Here is a 5,701-nt window from a genome sequence, read left to right as displayed (position 1 = left end):
AAGTGTCATTTCCAATAAACTGTTGTTTCTTTTTCAAAGTAAAAACATTAAGAATGGTATTAGTTCTTTTTTTTTAAGTTGTTGTCTTTTAGGAAAGCATCAGACCATGCCTACATAAGGAAACATTAAAAAAAAACAAAAGAGTGACTGCAAACAAGCTGTTGCAAGCTCCTTTTAGAGCCAGAGTAGCTACAACTGATGGAGACTGGTTTTAAGGAACACTTGTTTTGACCTTTCTGTATTTATTCTATAAACAGAGCTCTCAGCATTTTAAGGTCTAAAGCAGAAAGTGGCATTTAAGGAGTCAGAAGCTGATCATCCTTGGCATTACAAATTTTCTCCTGTAGATCACAGACTTGTTTGATCTCAGCAGTGACACCAACATGCTGACTTTGGTTTTAATTGAAGCCAGAAGCAAGTCCATTTTGCTGATTCTTTTTTCAAGTGCTCCTATTTTTCATTCCTAAAGTACTCAGTTTCCAACTTTTTGAGAGGAGCTTACACTTAAAGATTTTTCAAGATAAATTTGGTCTGTGATTAGCTTTGGTAACAATTAGAAACCAGCAGACATAGTGGGAATGGCAACATCATTTTCTGAGAAAAAAATGCCAGTTTTTTAAAACTTAGGGAAGAGTGCAGTTTGCAACTTGCCCCAGTATCTTGCCATGTGCTAAGAAGCTTCTGCAACCTAGAAAAATCCCCAAAGCAAACAGTACCTTTAGCAGCAGATCAAACCATGGTGGGCTCTTTTCCAGCACTGAGGTGTTACTGAGCATCCTTTATCCTCCTGCAGCCTGTGGAGAGGCAGAACATGACACTGATTTTGGGGCTGCAGCATCTGAAGCAGTGAAAGGACTGCACAAATCTCCTCCCTGCAGCAATACAATGGATTGAGCTGTAGTTTGGATCTCTTGCTGCTGAGGCTGAAGGTTTGCTCTGTGCCTTTTGCACAGCTTTATGTGTGACAGAGCCCTTGGGTTTTGTTCCAGCAGCTGTTTTTAGGAGAGAATAGCTCTGCTTCTGACACACAATTCCACCTGAGCTGGGTCTACACCTGGCAAAAGACAGAAGATACTCAAATTCAGGCCTTTTCCTGGCACTGCATTCATCTCAGAAATGGGTTAGTGAGAGAGCAGGGATGTGATTTTAGAGGTGTGGAGTGTTTGTGGAGTTCCAGCAGCCCTGTCCAGTGAAGGCACTGCAGTTCCAAAAGCAGCGCTCTGTGTTGACAGTAGGTCAGCTGTGCTCCAGGGGAGGAGGCAGCAGCTTGCTGGGTGAACCCTCCCTCCTGTTCAGCACTGCAATTCTTGTCATTCCAGGACTCTGCAGTTTGGGAGACTCCAAGGAGTTACTCAGATACCAGCAAATTGAAAAAGTGAGTTGTTACAGAAGGAAAACTCACTGCTTATTACCAAGGTCTCTCAACTCCCAGACCTATTAATTTTTCATGGAGCTCCTTTTTCTTTTTAATAAGCTGGGGTGAGGGTGACATGATATTTATAGCATTTGCATCATTGCAGTCCAAAATTGTGTTTATACACTTGTACACCAAAAAGCAAATTGCTTGGGGGGGCTCCTTACCTTTAGAAGGGGTATTTAGGACTTGTTTCCTCTTTCATTACAAACAGGTCTCCACCTCCAGCAGCTCTGTGACAGTGTATGTCTGTCTGTGTATTTCTGTCTGTCTGAGCTCCCTGCTTTGCCTTTTTGTTTTCTCTGCTGCTCCAGTGACAGTGGAGTGCCCCTGACACCGAGGTGCTGGCACTGCCATGCTGCCCCTGAGAGCTGGGACAGACAGGAAGGGTCAGGGACATCTGGGCAGAGTGTGGAACAAGTGCCCAGGCCTAGAGAGATTGAGGGAGATGAAAGCAAATTAGAAATTCCACCATTCTTTCTACAGAAAACAATGGGGTGGGATTTTTGAGCTACCAAGTTTATGAACACACACCAGGAGCTATTGATGTGGATCATCCCTCATGCTGGGATACCTCTCTAGGATGCCCATCTTCACACACTTGAGGACTCATACAAGCCCTACACCACTTGCTTACACTCACAGCTTATTTTAACCCATTTCTTACCTACCCAGGGTGGTTTTGCACCTCCACAAGATCCTTATCCCAGCCCAGAGCTTCCTGCTGGGTTAAGAATTACACTCTGTGCCAAGTCCTGCCAAGGAGCTGCGGTCATGCTGCACATGGAGGAAGGTCTGGCTCCCAAGGAGAACAGCCCTGAGCAGCTCTGGCTGCCCCCAGGTGCATCCTGGGCATTCACTTCAGCCAGTGCCATTGTTGTTTAACCACTTCACAGCCCAACAACCGTTGTCCCTCCAGAAACCACCACCAGCTCACTCTGTCCCACAGCACAGAGAGGCAGGGGCTGCCTGGCCTGCTCTAATGGACATTTTGGGATGGATTTCTCTGGAAACTCCAGCGTTCATCCCATCAGAGCTGTAGCTGTGTTTGCTTCCTGCAGGAGGCAGGCACCACTGGGAGTTTTCCCAACACCCACAGAGCTGATTGTGCCAGAGGCTGTGGCCACACATGGGCCTCAGTGCAAGAGGACACGAGGCTCAGGACTGTCCTTTGTTTTTAAGTAGGCTGTGAATAGCTGGCAGGAGAAATACAGGTGGTATTGACAAAAAACATCACAGTTTAAAATAATTGTATCTCTGGTGGCTGGTGCTGGGAAAGAAGAAAATTTCAAAGCTCATTTCAGCTCTTTATCTGCACAGGGGCAATGCCAAGTTGTGTTGTCTGATCTGTACACAGGTAGGAAATTCCTAGAGTTGCTTTCAACACACTTCAACAAAGCTCTGAAGAGAGGATTTATCCTTTGACTGCTCAGACTCAGACACCAGAGAGAATAAGCATCTTTGGCTCAGCCCTGCTCTAGCAATGGCTTATTGAAAGCTGCCAAAGAAATGGCTGTTAATTTTCTGGTTTAATACACTAGACATTTACAATACAAAGAATATTCTTTGCCTAATTACACTAATTGCACAACTTAGTCAAAAATGGGCTATAAATGTCTAGGGCTGTTGCTTCAGCTTAGATATGGGTGATCTGTGATTACAGATCAATTTGTGCACATCCATGCAATTCCTTCTATCCTCTGATAAAATCTGCTCTACCTTTCAATACATATTCATCAAGGCTTCTAAAAACCAGCATGCATTAGAGAGGAACTCCTCAAAAAGCTTCACTGCAGAAGATCTCAGCAATTTACAATGGAAATAGATACCAGCAGCAGCAGCAGCTCTGTGTCCCTCAGAGCACTGGGTTTTGTCTTCTGCTGAGAAATAAAGCAGCCCTCGAGCAGGGCCAGAGCTTGGGCTGTGTGAGCCCTGCTGCTCCAGGGGCAGGACAGCTCCTGCCTTTAACCTTGGAGCAGCACACTCAGAAATGGGGTTTGGAGGAGCAGTGTGTTCTTCTGGACAAGGCAGAGCAGAGCTAAGGATGCAGCTGTGAGGAAATACATCCTGGGGGCTCTCCTGAATCCCCCCATGGAAGGGGGATGAGCAGCCCTCACCAAGGGTCCCTGCAGAGCTACAGGTGCAATTACACAACAACTTCAGTTAAAGCAAAATGAAATTAAAGAAAGCACTGTTTCTATCTGTGATACTGATACTCACTCTCTGCTCAGAGCACACCAGCTGAAAGTGTTTATTTACATAATAATGAACATATAACAGGGCTCCCTTCACACCTCTGCCTCCAAAACAAGCCCATACAAACCAAGTTACTCCCACTTGCCTGGTTGTTAACCTCCATGCCAGGCAGGAACCCAATGTCTGGCACAGAGGGTGCACCCACCTCTTTGAGAGACATTTCTTAGTTAGACCAGACCAGATCAGGTGTTAAACCAAGACCTTAACCAGTTCCTGTAGAGTGTTAGAGCTTGAACTGTCATAGGTCTGATGCTTTTCCCTCATTGTCAGTGCAGGATAGGTGAGAATTACCCTCAGGAGACAGAGACCTTCAATCTTCAGTTCTCCCATCTCATTGTCTTTCGCTCCTCACATTTCCAGTCTCCACTGAGCCCATATTCCTGAGCTCTCCAGCAGCAGGGAGCAGGATCTGGCACACACAGCCAGCCAGGCTTGCCCAGGCTGGTCCCTCCTTTCTGCACTCAGATTTGAGCTTTGGCCCCAAACCAGGCTGGGCTGTGACCAGCACGAAGGAGCTGCAGAGCCAGGTCTGGCAGATGGTGAGTGCAGGCTACACATCTTGAAACATGACTTGGCCCAGCCAAGGCAGCTCCCAAACAAACCCGTTAAGATGCATTAGCCATCACACATGAAATCTGATTTAACCCATATAGGCTGGGGCACAGGTGAGTCCTAAAACCCATCACTCTTGATAACAAACACCCTCCATGGGACTGATCTCGTAATTACAACTCTCATTACGTACCAAAAACAAAAAAGCTGCAGTTAAAACACAAATGGCAGTGGTTGCTAAGTGACAACATCCATCACAGCCCTGAGACAAACAGTTGTGGCTGCACAGCACTCCTGTCTTGTCCATGTAATTGAGGGTAAAAATGGTGTTTTCATAACTGTCCAGTAACCTTAACTTTGACCCAACAGAGTATTTTGTGCTTTAGGCTCTGACAAACAGCCCTGTGAAAACAAGGCTAAATCTTCCACTGAAACCAGCTGAAGTGAATTTGATTCAAAATACCTTTAATATTGCATGCTCTTTCAACATATTTTCTTCCCAGTGAGGTAGTGCATAAGACAAACATGGCTTTCTCAGTGAAATGGCCCATTTCTGAAAACAGAGAGCAGTGACAGTATTTTCAGTGAGGGCCATGTGAAACAACAACAAAACCAACAAAACCCCCACTTGTCAGCTTCTAAAGGGAACCTGTGGGCTTTGTTCAACACTGAAGCTTTCTGCAATATTTGGAAAAGATGACAAGATTTCAGAGCCATAAACAACATTTATCCTCGTAAATAAAGTATCTAAACTGTAAATTTAAAATTACATGGAATGATGGGTGAGTCGCTCAGGAGGATCCGTCAAGGCACAAAGGGAAAGGGAAAGCAGGGGTGGGAGCAAGGTGCTTAAGAGCTGGGTGATAACCCTTGGAATAGAGAGACCCTGATTAGCACAACTGGCAGCTCAATGCATCTGATGAAGATTATTTAGGAAAAAAAGGAGGAAAACCAACTGTACACAGCAGTTTGCTCACCCCAACACGCTGCAATAAAACCTGTTTGGGGCCGTGCTGGCAGCGTGGACAAAGGGAGGGATCTGGCAGTGTCCTGTGAGCAGATCTGGAGTGAGCAGGGCAGGGCACACGCAGTGCCCAGCGCAGCAGGAACGCAGCAGCAGGCGCGCCCAGCCCGGCCAGGGCACCGACACCGGCGCCGTGTGCCCTGCCACCGTGTCCTCCCACCCTGAGGCTGCTCTGCTAATTATTATACCCTTCCCTAATGAGTTCTCTGCTGCTCCATCCACGGGTGCCTCGATTCCCTGCCAGCAGGAACAGATCTGCCCACAGCTCAAAGAACACACGAGCTGCCCGCGCGGTCAAAGCTCAGCCGTGTGGATAAAGCCAGCTTGACTGCTGCCCTTGGTCACCATCTCCATGTCAGCATAGGAAACACTTCTATTTTGCACATGACACTGGAGTAAAATGTTATTTGTTCCCCCTCTATATTTTATCCATGAACAGAGCACTTTTCCTGGCT

Source organism: Camarhynchus parvulus, chromosome 14 (assembly GCF_901933205.1).
Source record: "Camarhynchus parvulus chromosome 14, STF_HiC, whole genome shotgun sequence".
Lineage (NCBI taxonomy): Eukaryota > Metazoa > Chordata > Aves > Passeriformes > Thraupidae > Camarhynchus > Camarhynchus parvulus.
Note: the sequence above shows the minus strand (reverse complement) of the source record.